This window comes from Eleutherodactylus coqui, chromosome 2 (assembly GCF_035609145.1).
Source record: "Eleutherodactylus coqui strain aEleCoq1 chromosome 2, aEleCoq1.hap1, whole genome shotgun sequence".
Lineage (NCBI taxonomy): Eukaryota > Metazoa > Chordata > Amphibia > Anura > Eleutherodactylidae > Eleutherodactylus > Eleutherodactylus coqui.
Window position 1 is genome coordinate 113323470 of NC_089838.1, and position 14709 is coordinate 113338178.

Consider the following 14709-nt stretch of genomic DNA (forward strand, 5'->3'; position numbering starts at 1 on the left):
TTGTGAAGTGTAGACTCCATGCCATCATTCATAGATACTGTAGTAAGGGATGAGCAATGCATACAGTAACTGCAGCAAGTTGTTATAGGAGTGCCGTTAATAAATAATGCTTATTGTATAGGTGCTATAGGGATAAAGAGTGAGACAGAGTGTGATAATGGGCTGTATCACAATTAAAGGCTATCCCTTATCCACAGAACAGGGGATAACTTGCTGATCAGTAGGGGTCTCACCCTGAGACCTCCACTGATCCCGAGAATGGGGCTCCCGGGTTCCTCTTTGCCTATCATTGTGGGGGATCGCCTATCAACCAGCAGTGACATCGCTGTTAATGGGGCTGATGGAAATAACCGAGTGGGTGCTGCTCGGCTATCTCTGCAGTCCCATTGAAAGTGACTTGCTTCTACACAGATATCTTCGGGTCATCACTTTTCCAGCACCTCAAACACCTTTACCAAACTATACAAACTTGTCCTACTGCTACCCCCAATTCTGTGCCTGTTACAGCCCTTACTGTGTCTCCAAATAATGTACTTCAGAATTAATAGTGTCCTACCTATAATAACTCCCCTCCCCCCCGCAAAAAAAAATAAATATTGCCACAGACAGTAACCCTGAAAATAATAGTGCCAGATAGTGCCCCATATTGTGTCATAGACATTATTAGTGCCCCGCAAAGTAAAAGTGTCACCTTTTGTACCCAAAGAGTAATAGTGCTTCTCTTCATACCCCACACAATGTGATGTTAAATACTAGTGCCCCCTTTGTACTACCACATTGAATAATGCCCCTTCTGTGACCAGACATTGTATTAATAGCTATAGTAGTGCTCCCTTAAAAGTATTAATGCCTTGACTGCCTCTTAGAAATAATGCCCTCTTTCCCCCTCTATATTAATAATGTCCCCTTTGTATTTCTTTAAGATAATTCCCCTGTCAGTACCCCAATACAAAGTAATAGTCCACCCTTGAATTCTCCTTTAAAAAGTAATAATGCCCCACCCGCCCCATTGAGAGCTTTTTTATAATATGGTCCCTCTTGAATGCCCCATATAAAGTAATAATGCCATTATATAGTAATAATATTATCACCCTTAAGAGCCAACGTCTAAAAAAAATGTCCCTTGAATACCCTCTTATGCAGTAATAATGCCCCTTATAAAGTAATAATGACAGTATATATAGTAATAATGTCCCACTAGAGTCTCACCTTATAAAGTAATAAGGATCCACTTGAGTCCTCCCTTATACAGTACCAATGCCCCATTATATGGTAATACTGCCATTATATTGTAATAATGCCTTCTACTAGTGTATTTTTTCCTATTATATTGTAATACTGCCCCTTATATTGTAATACTGCCCCTTCTACTGTAATATTGCCCCCTTATATTGTAACAATGCCCCCAATGAGTGCCCCAGAGAAAAAAAAACAAATATACTCACCTAAGACAGATAGGAACATTTACACAATCTCACAAAGACATTTTTAAATTAGGGTTACCATCCCACCTCAATTAAGGACCAAATCACCAGAGCCACCAGGATACCAAGGAATCAACTACTCCAATACACGGAGAAAGAAAAAAACAGTTGTGTGCCTCTAGTAGTGACCTACAATCCGCAGCTAGAGATACTAAGGAAAACTGCAACGAAACTCCATCATACCCTACACAAGGATGACTGTCTGAAAACCATATTCCCAGACCCTCCTCTTCTGTGTTACAGAATGAAATATACAGAGGTCAGCGTAGCGCTCCTGCGGTCATATATAGTGAGATATAAAAGATTAGCAAAATAAACTAGTTATTTCCATATACATTGGAATATTTTTCTCCAGCGAGCGCTGGGGCCATTTTTCTTTCTATCATTCTTCTGTGTTACAGGTAAGCTCCTAATTTGAGGAGCTGTATAATCAGGAGTGCATTACCCTCTGACACACAAAAAGAAACTTATCCCTGTAATATAAGGAGCTGCAAGACCTGCTCACATATACTGACCGCAGACAGGATACATAACCCCAACACACAATGGGATTATAAGATCCCGGGGACATTCACATGTTCCACGTCTGATGTTGTGTACCTGATCCTGTGAAGTAAATGTCCTGTTGGGGGATTTATGTTGGAGAAACAGGGCAGAAACTTAAAGCGAGGATGAGGTCTCATCGCCACACAATTAAGCAGAGAAAGACAGAATTACCTGTGGCCGAGCACTTCTAATTACGGACACAACTTGGAAGACATGAAAGTTATTATATTGAAAGGCAATTTCAGATCACAAAGCCATAGAAGGATTTGAGAATACAAATTTATAACAACTTTTAACACTTTTAACAGAGGGCGAAATTCTTCAAAATAATTCATGTGTGAATAAGAGGTATTGCACAGATAACACTGCTGACCTAATGATCTCTTAACGCTAATTCGGGGACCATAGAACCTTCACATCTATGTTTGTGTTTCTGTTGTAGTATTTCTTTTAAGTGCAAATTATTCCCACCATCTCTGTGCCTTGTCATAAGTATGTGTGTATAAATATGCATGCCTCTTTGGATCTATTTCATTATGTCTTGATGAAGGACCCTGTGAGGCCTGAAAGCTTGCATTAACATCATGTCTTTTTGTTAGCCATTAAAAGGCATCAAATCTACAAGATTACTTGGTTTCTCTTATTGAGAACAATCACACTTTACTTCCTCTATGGACAGTCCCGTCTATGCGAGGCCATCAAACATGCATGAAGGGAGGCGCAGTGCTGATCGTGCATTGGGTGAGTGTAATGTTTATTTTTTCATATTTTGTATGATTCCAGTGACAGATAATGTCTCCCTGCTTTACTATAGTTATATCAAGTTGAGAGCTACACTTGCCCAAGAATTCATGGCAATGGACTAGAGGTCTGAGGCTTTTGTCCTGGATGTCCAGTGTTAGCGATACCCTTGTTGGGCACAGCTGTATGTGTGTGAGTGAATTTGAGGACATTTTGTCCACTGCAGGGTGTGGCTCGAGTGAGGTATTGAAGGTGGGGTGTGGCACACATAAGAGAGAGGCCGCCTGCAGACGAGCGGAAATCCCGCCGCGGGATTTCCCGCGGGATTTCCGCCGCTGAAAGTCTGCATAGGAGTGCATTACAATACGCACTCCTATGCAGACAACCGCGGTTTGGCCGCGCGAAATCTCGCGCGGCAAACAAACCGCGGCATGTTCTAATTTCCTGCGGGGCACGCACTCACCTGGCCGCCAGCTCCGGTCTGCGCATGCGCCGGCTGCGCGGCAGCCGGCACATCAAAGAGCCGGGGCCGCCAGGCGCGGGTGAGTACGCGCTCGTCCCTGCAGGCTCTGGGGTCGGATCGCGCGGCGAGATTTCTTGCTGCCGGATCCGACCCGCTCGTCTGCAGGCGGCCAGAGTGTTGTAAGATTCATGGACTCAGAGCTAGTGTGGAGCTGCTACAGAAGAGAAGTGCACAAGGACGAGTGAGTACAGCAAGGTTTTAAGCCTGTGTGAGAGGTTGGGAGCAAGTTGTGAGCGCTGTGCAAGGAATGCCTGGAGCATTGTGTTCAGAATGCCTGGGTCCGATCAATGGACCATAGAAGAGTGAGGATACAAGTCAATTTACTGCCGTTATTAAAAGAGTGAGATAAACATTAGAGATGAGCGAGCATACTCGCTAAGGACAATTGCTCGAGCGAGCATTGTCCTTAGCGAGTACCTGCCCGCTCGGAAGAAAAGATTCGGTTGCCGGCGGCGGGCGGGGAGCGGCAGGGGAGAGCGGGGAGGAACAGAGGGGAGATCTCTCTCTCCCTCTCTCCCCCCGCTCCCCCTTGCTCACCTCTCACCCGCGCCGGCAGCCGAACCTTTTCTTCCGAGCGGGCAGGTACTCGCTAAGAATAATGCTCGCTCGAGCAATTGTCCTTAGCGAGTATGCTTGCTCATCTCTAATAAACACCCATTGCAAAGAATGTGAGCTAGCTATGATTGCGGCTATTTAAATACTTAGATGCCACTGTCAAGGCTTACATCAGTCCAGGCAGTTAATGGGAGATCCTCAATCGCCCGACTGGACCCCCGCAACATAATTGCAGGTTGCAGATGGGTTGCCATGGCAGCCAAGGCACTTGTAAAGGCTCACAGGGTTGCCATATATGGATGATTATTAGGCAACATTTAAAAGTACTATATACTGCAATGCAGAAGTATTACAGTATATGGTACAAGTGATCACATGTTCAAGTCCCCTAGTTGGACTAAAATAAAATATAAAAAGTTTCATAAAAATGTCTAAATATATGGAAAAAAATATTTAAAGATAATAAAATCAATTTTTTTATTTTCACACAGAATAAAATCAAAATAATGAAAAGAAAAACATAATTACTATCATTGTGTTTGCAAAAGTCCAGGCTATTAAAGCATTTCACTGTTTACCCTGCACAGTGAACACCACAAAAAAAATGCATGCCATAAAAAATAAAACTCGACTTGCAGGAAGGAAAAATGATCTCTCATAACAACTACTGATAGTAAAAAAAAAAAAGTTATGGCTTTGGGAAGGTGGGAATAAAAAAAATGAAAAACCAAAACAAAATCTCTGGTCTTGAAAGGGTTAAATGGTGCATCCACAAAGGGCATGAATGCTGAGGATTTTCCATAACAGCAATGCTTGCATCGGTGCATACTTTGGCTTAAAATCAGCTGTGCTCCCTCAGCTGATATCAGAAGATACCAAGCTCCCTCTTACCTCGATAGTCTTTGCGCTCTCGGCACTACCTTCACCGGTGACCTGGCAGCCTCTAATGAGCACAGCGCCACTGGTCAGGTGATGTAAAAAGTGGCCCACCGCATTGTGCTCACTAGAGGTCACTGGGTGCCTGATGAAGGAAGCGTCAAGAGTGCAAAGACTTTGGAGGTGAGAAAGATTGTGGTATCTTCTGAAATCATCTACAGAAGTACAGCTGATTTCGAAGTCTAAATCTGCACCAGTGGTATGGATTTTGACTCTATATGTCTTTCGGAAATGCTGCAGATTTTGCCGCAGAAGTTTCTGCTGCAGAAAATCCGTGTCACGGCTCGACAGTTGCGACAGCGCCATAGTGTACTGGCCATGATGCAGAAACGGACTGGCGGCACAAGGTCAGTCCGAGCCACATTATGACACTTTTGTGGTTGTACATTTGTTATTCCCTTGGGTTCCCCCCTCGTTAATAAAGAGTCATTGGGAGTATGTTGAAGTTCCCCAAGGTGGTTTGTGTTTTCTTTAGCTGGCCAGTCTATTTGAGAGGAGGTTTATATATTTCAAACCCTGCTCTTAGAAGTTGCTGATTCGTCTCTTGTGAGTAAAGTTGGTCTAGTCTTTTTTCCCCTAGGTCCTGCCATCCAGATCAAATTAAGTAGTTAGTGTATTAATTCATAGCTTAGTGTTGTTCCTGCCATTGCTCCTGCTGCCGTTTGTTGTTACCACCTTATTATTGACATTTCCCGTCTCTACCTAGGGCCAATACAGATGGCAAAGTTTTGGGACAAACCTTGTTGAAATGATCGCCATACTTTAGGCAGATTCTTTTCCACCCCTTTGTCTGTTATGGCTAGATTCCCCATCTTTTTCCCTTCTTTAACAGTGGAAGTGAGAAAAGAAAAATTCCTGCTCGGGGTAACCTCAGAAGAAGACACCTTTATCATGAGACCATATGGGGGGTATAGTCAAGTGCAATTTCTCATGAAATGAGGTGAAAGACTCCACAGTGATAACTTGAACAGTGGAGTTTTATTGAACAGGACAAGGTAGTGCAACGCGTTTCAGAGCTCTCACGGCTCCTTTCTCAAGCATAATAACTATACCCCTGTATGGTCTCATGATAAAGGTGTCTTCTTCTGAAGTTACCCCAAACGCAGGAATTTTTCTTTTCTTTTCTCACTTCCACTGTTACCTGTCCTGGGGTCCTCATTGGCTCCCCAGCCCTCATTCCATGCATACTCTCGTTTGCCCCTGCATAAGAGACATGGTTTCCTCTATCTATACCACTATTACTGCTCTGCATACTCTAACTATCACCAGCTGTGAAGCACTACAGGTCCATCAGGTCACAACACAGAGGTGCTGTCCAGGCCACTACATTTTTCCCTTCTTTGTGTTTGGTGGTGGTTTTAGTGTTTTATACTAAATACTGTTGTTTGGGTGGTGGTGGACCAGTTGAGCAAGATGTATTATTTAACAACTCTGCCTAGTCTACCGAATTCAAAAACTTTGGCTAAACTTTTCAGAACTCGTATTGTCAGGTTGCATGGGTTGCAATTAGAGATGAGCGAATATACTCGTTTTGAGTAATTACTCGATCGAGCACCGCGATTTTCGAGTACTTCCATACTCGGGTGAAAAGATTCGGGGGCCGCCAGGGGGGCGGGGGGAGGCGTGGCGGAGCGGGGGTAGCAGCGGGGAACAGGGGGGAGCTCTCTCTCTTCCTCTCCCCCCCACTCCCTGCTGCAACCCCCCACTCACCCACGGCGCCCCCCGAATCTTTTCACCCAAGTACGGAAGTACTTGAAAATCGCGACGCTCGTGCGATAAAGGGGTGTGTCCAAGTAGGTTCGCTCATCTCTAGTTGCAATTGAATATTGTCTTGGATCGGGGGGGTTCGGTTTATGTCTAAGTTCTGGTGCCTTCTTTGCTGCCATTGGGGATCCAGCTGTTCTTCTCCTCTGCATATCATTCAGAGACAAATGGACAAACGTTAAGATATAACCAGAGCCTAGAACAATACTTAAGGTGTTTTGTTTCTGACAACCAGGAAGACTGGTCATAGTATTTACCTTTGGCGGAGTTTGCACTGAATAGGTTCCTGCAGTCTACTGGAACCTCTCCTTTTTTGAGTAATTATGGATACCATCTGTGTTTCGGTTCATTTTCCAAATTTTTTGGAGGTACTTGATGAGAATGAATTTTCATCCCATATAGACCATATACCACCTGATTATTTACATTTCTTGTCTCTTTATAGGGTCAGTATAGGTAGGCTAGGTTCGGGATGAGGGGTCATCTCTGTTGGGACAATCACCACACTTTTGGTAGGTTTTTTCCCCCCCTTCGGCTGTTAGGGCTAGATTCCCCATCTTTTCCCTTTCCTCGTGTTTGGTGGTGGTTTTAGTGTTTTATGTGTGACTTTATCCCACGTTTGTCCCATGTGAACACTGTCTTGTGTCCTTGCTGGTTGTGGTGCATTAATGTCCAGCATTGACATAACCGAATAATTAGCCTGACTTTTTTTTCTGTGGGATCTTTTGAGTTTAGAGTCATTATGGATCCCATTGAGTTATTGGCTAATGAGCTTGAGGCTCTTTCACTGGAGGTGGCTGATATAAAACAGAAGACAGTTTGGTCAGTCCCTTGTAAGGAGCCTAAATTAAATTTGCCAGTGGCTGGGGAGTGACATTTCTGTGTGGCGTCTGCACAGAAATAGAGCATGCCGCGGACAAATCGCAGCTGTCTGCATAGGATTCCGTTTTCTAAAGCAATCCTATGGTAGCTTCCATGGGCGGAAATTCTGTGGGAAATCCCGCCGCGGAATTTCCGCCCGTGTGCAGGGGGCCTTACACCACCAAAGGTTGTCATATCTTATTTTGTTTCTCTGTATGTTTTGTTATTGTTTATTGATTAGTATGATTTATAATCCCATATACAGACAAAAAGACCAGCATATGCACTCCTCAATTGAGGGAATAGAAGGGATCTATATATTTAATAATCGCACTAAATTTGTACTGTGCCCTTTTATCATTGTATTGCTGCGCTATCTCATTATCATGTGCAGTGTTTTGCTCTTTGTACTATTTGTATTAAAACATTTTTTTGTTTCCTTTATTGGAGTCTAAACAGCGATTGTCTTCTTAGTTGCATCCTTCTCCAAGTGTAATGACTGCACTAATTAATTTCTCTCCAAACAGATTGGCCTCATTTATATGGAGCAGAGGGTTAATTGGCACACCTGAGCTGCACTTCCTTATTCCAAGCGCAGTTCCTGTCGTGTTGTACATCTGCAGGCATCTGTCGTGTTACCAAATATTGTAAAAGGTAACACCTTGTTAATTAAAGCTCGACTGTGAAAAAGGCTCATCTGCATAATCCTCTTTTTATGTAACTTGGAGAAGAAAAGGAAGGTGACATGATTCTGTCATCGCACATTAAAATGCATTTTGGAGAGAAACAAAATGTCTTGTGGAACCGAATACAAGACAAGTTATTATATGGTAATTGTAGCTTTAGATTGTTTATGCTTTTATTATTTATGTGGGTTTTAGGTAAGGATGAGAAAGAAAAGAATGCATCTGACTTTCACCGATCTGATTCTTGACATAATAAGGCATCAGTAAAACATTAGAAGGGCAGCAACATATTCTACAATGGCAGAAAATACAGGAAATTGTACCCAATGCTACAACATGGCTTCCCAAGTCATAACGAACGGTTTGTTAACAGTCTTCTTGCAATCAGAAAGACCCATTCTGACTATGTTGGGAAAATGTGGTTGAAATATACAATGATAATAATACCAGACTAAGAAAATGGGATTATTTTGAGCAAAAACATTTCTTAATTAGAGATGAGCGAGCATACTCGCTAAGGGCAATTGCTTGAGCGAGCATTGCCCTTAGCGAGTACCTGCCCGCTCGAGAGATCTCCCCTGCGTTCCTCCCCGCTCTCCCACGCTGCTCCCTGCCCGCAGCCGGCACCCGAACCTTTTCTCTCGAGCGGGCAGGTACTCGCTAAGGGCAATGTTCGCTGGAGCAATTGCCCTTAGCGAGTATGCTCGCTCATCACTATTCTTAATGTCAAATGACACTTCACATGGACATAGCAAGCATGCCCAGCTGGAACATGGGCTGTCCATCCATATGATTTTTCACACGTCCAGAAGATGTATAATCTTTAAGGGATTCCTCAGACAAGTGGATTTGCACATACGCTCACCTCCGTGCAACATATTTGCGCAATGAACAAGGTTGATTTACCCACCTATCGGTGCATTGCACTGTGCTTTTTTGAGCATGCAGGGCCTGTTCATAAGCGCATGCGACACACCCCTACAAAGATGTAATTGAGGTTCAGATATGTTCTGTTCTTCGCAGAATTGCACGCGCATTTGCACACATCCCATAGACTTCTATGGGGACCGTTGCTGTGCAAATACACAGAAAGGTACAGCAGATCCTATTTTTTTGTGCACAACCAAAATGCACATAAAAAATTGTTCATGTGAAAGAAGCCATTGACATCAATGGGTTCTATTTTCTGAGTATTGTGTGCATATATTTTGCGTGCACAAATATGTCTGTGTAGAGTCACCCTAACAAAATGACAATGATCCCTAAAGAAAATGATTAAAAAAGTAACCACTAAATCTTGCAGACCTTCTTCAACTTTCAGAATGTGGGATGAAGTATGGCCTTCAACCCAGAACCGGAAACTTAAAGGGCTTGTCCTGTTGTAAACTGACAGGGATTCATCCTGCAGGATTACCCGCTGACCAGAGCCAGCATTAAGGTGCAATTGCCCAGGTACCCCATCCCAAAAGGCACCTTCATGCCTTCAGCACAGCCATTGCTTTTTAGCTGCTGTTAAAATCCGCACCACATATAATTTCTCATCGGCAAAGAATGCCATTACCAAGTACCTTGTCATCCTATGTACAAAAAAATCCTATACATGACACGAGTGCTGACGTCACCGCTAAGGCAGTCAGCGCTCATACATAGCGTTTACACTGACAGACTTCACTGCTGGATCGCTGGGCTCTCACTCAGAGCTTCACCTTCTATGTGAAACGCTGATGATCCAGTGTAAATGAACCTTTAGCCATTGCTTACTAATTCAGTGAACTCTAAACACTGTCACAATCCCCACATTATAGTCCACATAAATCTGCCATAGCCCCTCTAGTGTGGAAACCGCACCTATGTGTCTTACAGCTTGGTCTTTATCTGGATCACAGATCATGGCATCGGCAGCTTCTTCTGTTACTGATTCCCATGTACGAAGGTAGACTTCCTTTCCAATGCAGCGTGTTATTCGGCTCCATGTGTGATTGTTCTCACTGAGAGAAACCAAGTAATCTTGTAGATATGAGACCTTTTAATGGCTAAAGCCATTGTTAGCCATTAAAAGGTATCATATCTACAAGATTACTTGGTTTCTCTCACTGGGAACAATCACACTTTGCTCTACTGGCTTACACAGTACCAAACCTTTTATTTGGCTCCATGTGGCTTCTTCTCCCCGAGTTTAATAAGTAAAAATACTTATCAAACTGGAATCACAATATGGATTTGCCTAATTGTTCTGTCAATACTAGCAACAGGATCACAGATTGAATATGGCATAAAGATCAGTATTGTTTCATAATAAAGTGTAGCCATACATATAATGAGCCCCACTTTTTATAAGAAAACTGTAATATGCAATGCTTCCCGCATGCATGAACACTTCAAACCAGTAAGCACTGTCTAGCTGACTAATTCACTGGAAGCTTTATTACCGCCTAATACCTACTCTACAAGAGTGTGATACATTGGGCTGATCGCCTGAAAGGATACATCTTTATTCAGCATTGTGAACTCCAGAAATGGGTATCACAGTCTTTAATTGGAACACCCCATGCAGTGGCGCCTTACAGTCTCTTTGGTGCCAAGGCAGCTTGGCGCAACTCCGAATCACATGTAACAGTATATGGCATAACACTTAAAGTCTCTGTCAGTAGTAATGCCTCTAGTCTTCTCAGGATACAAGAATCGATGGCCAAAGCTCCCTCATCTCTTCGATCCCATGATTTTCTTGGTCACAGCCCACTTTTTCTGGTTTGAGTCAGCTGACCTTCTCAGATGCTTTCCCTTTCAGTGCATGTCAGTTCTCTTCTGCATGCACATTGGACAGTACATGGACGTCATGTCTGTGCTGACTGATGCGAGTTGTGCCCCAGAATCTCGGACACAACCTTTTAATGGTCCACCTTATAGCTGTTTTGCTACAAGAAACAGACAGCTCTGTATACCACATATGGCTCGGGTTGATACTGCAGTTCCTACTAAAGGGAATGTGACTAAGCCTGCAGTACCAATCTGTGCCACTGTGCAATGTATGGAGCTGTCTGCTTCTTGAAGCAAAAAAGCTAGAAGTGGGACCACCCCTGTAACATAGGTTCAGGCCAGCAGAATTTTTCTGCTGCAGACTGCACATCCGCAGTGAGTAAGTAGAGATTACAAAGTGGATTCACCGTGGATTTCACCTTCAGGGTATGTTCACACCGCGGGAAAAAAACGGGGCAAAAATTATGTTTCTCTGCTGTGGTATTTGGTGCGTATCTGCTCATGGAATTTGTCCTGTCAATTTGAAGCAGAAGCTCATGGAAATGTGATTTTACGTGTCAACATGCTGAGCAGTCTGGGTAACCTTTTATTGGTGCAGTTAGTTTTTCCTACACCAGATTTCTATATTATGCTTTATGTAAGAATCAACATCCCGGATTCAAATTATCTGAGCTATGCAGACATCTAGCAATGCTGGGAGATGCCAGCTCTATAATCAGTAGGGTTTTAAATGTAGTTCTGGACTGTAAGACCAGCCACATACGAATGGATTCGCATTGCGGATTCCACGGTTGGTGTTCACACTGCGGATCCACAGCAAATGGAATTTATAGCATGCTAGGAAAATCACTTCTTCCTGCATACTTACGGAATCGAATTGAAATTTCCGCGAGAGGAGAAAAAATCGCAGCATGCTCTATATTTGTGCTGATTCCGCACGGGCGGCTTCTATTGGAGTCAATGGTAGTCGTCCAACCTGCGGCCCTTCTGCAATTGACATTGCGGAAAAGTCATGGATTCTGCGTCATCGCCTAGAACGGCTGGGAACAGGGAAAATCTGTACTGCGTATGTCTGACGGCGGCTCACCGCAGCCATCTGCGATACAGATAAAGAAGGGAAAAGGACAGCTATGTGCAGATGCCGGTTGGAAACAGGGTTGGATTCCACTGCATGCTCCCGCATGCGGAATCCGACCCGTTTGTGTGCAGGCGGCCTAATATTACTCAATTGTTAATGTAGGTTAATTCTATATGTAAAAATTTGTATTGGTAATAGATGCTGGAAGAACCAAATAGAAACACTCAGATACAACCCCAAATATGTATACTTGAGCAGCAGGGATATGTGTTATATACATAACCTAAAGGGGCTATCTGGCCAATTACATTGTAAAGAAGAGGCTCCGAATAGTGTAAAATAGTGAAGGATTGGATTCCAATGTATTTGTTCAAATGACCGATTTTTAGCCACGTAAAACATTCTGCCAAAAAAATAGGAGATATGCGACCAAATTTATATACTGCCAAAAAACATAAGTCTTGCCATAGCTTTCAACCGAAATACACTGGCAGCTCCCATAGACTCCTATGGGAACTGCAAAAAAAGGGAGGGGAGGGAGCTTAGCTGCGTGCAATGTTGGGAAAAGATGACAGCTGGCTTTATTTAAGCATTAGCAGTCATTCTGAGGATTTCTGATGACCGAGGGATTTCCGATCAGCAGCGTATTTTTCCGGCAATATCCTGCAGCCGCCCGTGTGAATAGATGAGAGACCGCCAATTAACCTCGGGACTCGATCACGGCTATTCTTCATTCCATTCACACAATTTATAGCCGCAATCTGTCGAGCGTAAAAAACACATAGGCTCGTGTGAAGGTGGCCTTAATGTGACTTGCAAAAATCTATGCACATGTTGTAGAAGTAGCTCCATTGACATAAGTGGAATGTACTTTTCAGTTGCAGAACTTTCTGCTACAGAAGTGCTGTCTGTGAACATACTCTTTGTAGATAGTTTTCAGTTGCCTTTTACAACTAGTAAAATTGCAAGAAAAAGGTCTACCTGGATTTTTGCCTGCACTACTACCATGTTTACCCCCAAATAAGGCACTGTCTTATATTAATTTTTGCCCCAAAAGAGGCACAGTGTCTTATTTTCGGGGGATGTCTTATACTCACCTAGCCGAGGCGTCTTGGTCCCTCTCACTGGTCTCCCAGCACTTTAACAGGGTTAAAATCAGGACTCTGAGTTGGCCATTCCAAAATACAAATCTCCTTCCTTTTCAATCATATTTTAGTAGATTTACCTGTGTGCTTTGGGTTATCATCTTGTTCCATACCCAGAGCATGTTGTCTTTTGAAAAATGCCCCTGATCTAAAAAAGCACAACTAAAAAGCCACAAACCACAACAAAATGAGTAGATTTACTATTGAAAATTTGGCAGTTTTCTGGCACAAACCTTAAACTGTCAAACATGCTTTGCCCCACATTTATCATGAGTTTTAGAAACTTTCAGACACTTTTTACAATTCATTTGACAAAGGGACGGTCCTTCTTAGAAAAGTGGGCATGGACTAAATGCACCATTGTGTACCAAAGGTGTCGCTAAAAATTCTGTTAATTTTTTGTGCAACTTTTGGCGTAAACTAAGCCAACTAATAGGTGGTATAGTTAGACTAGACAGTCTAAAGATACAGCAGATTGATCATTCAGAAAACTCATTATGATAAATCCACTGCATTTTAAGGGCTTAGTCAGACGGGCGTTTTTAGCCGCGATTTGCGCATGCGTCCAGCGATTTTATAAAACCATTGCTTTGCAATGGTATCGGACACATGAGCGCTTTTTATGTGCTCGTCCGATAAATTATAGAACAGAAATCGCAGATCGCACCTATCTGCGATCTGCGATTCCTGTTCTCTTCTCTATATGCGCTCAATGGGGCCGGCGGCAGCAGCGCCGACCCCATTGAGAACATATAGAAGACAAATCATTCTTCTCTGCCACAGCTGTAACAGCTGTGACAGAGAAGAACGATGTTTGCCCATTGAATTCAATGGAGCCGGCAATACAGCCGCTCCATTGAAAGCAATGGGCTGCCGGCGTGCACGGGGTGAATTGTCGGGAAGGGGTTAAATATATAAACCCTTCCCTGCAATTCATCCAGAAATGTGTAAAAATAAAAAAAAATTGTATACTCACCTTTCCGCTGCAGCCGGAGTCCAGCCGCGGCCGCTGTCAGTTCTCCTGAACTGCTTCTCGGCACTATTCAGCCGGCGGGGCTTTAAAATCCCCGCCTGCTGAATAATCTGCCTCTGATTGGTCACAGCCCTGACCTATCAGAGGCAGGTTTCACTCACACACCCATTCATGAATTCATGAATGGGTGAGTGACTGCTGCCTCTCAGCGCTGAGCCAATCAGGGGCAGGTCTGACTCACATCCATTCATGAATTCATGAATAGGTGTGAGTGAGACATGCCTCTGATTGGCTCAGCACTGAGCCAATCAGGGGGCAGGTCTGACTCACACCCCCTTCACACCCACTGCAGGACGGCCGCGCGGAGCTCCGGCTGCCGGGAGAAGGTGAGTATATATATATTTTTTATTTTTACACATTTTAGGATGAATTGCAGGGAAGGGCTTATATATTTAAGCCCTTCCCGACAATTCATCCTGGGCTCGCCCGCAGCGCATTGCTTTAAATGGAGCCGGCTCTATTGCCGTCTCCATTGAATGCAATGCGCTGGACAGCTCCGGCCCGTTTCTAATGAAACGCGGCTAGGAGCAGATTTTTGGGCGATTTTCGGGCGACTTGCGCGCACCGGTCACGCGATTTGCGGATGCAAATCCGTCATGC

At 43.7% G+C, this 14709-nt stretch overlaps 1 long non-coding RNA gene across 1 annotated transcript; it reads left to right on the plus strand.

The window, feature by feature from the left end:
* Window positions 1-3413: 3413 nt before the first annotated feature.
* On the plus strand, window positions 3414-8026 carry LOC136610628 (uncharacterized). Its single transcript, XR_010790135.1, has 3 exons — window positions 3414-3475; window positions 5026-5132; window positions 7938-8026. It is a non-coding gene; the product is annotated as an uncharacterized lncRNA (long non-coding RNA).
* The last annotated feature ends 6683 nt before the right edge of the window (window positions 8027-14709 follow it).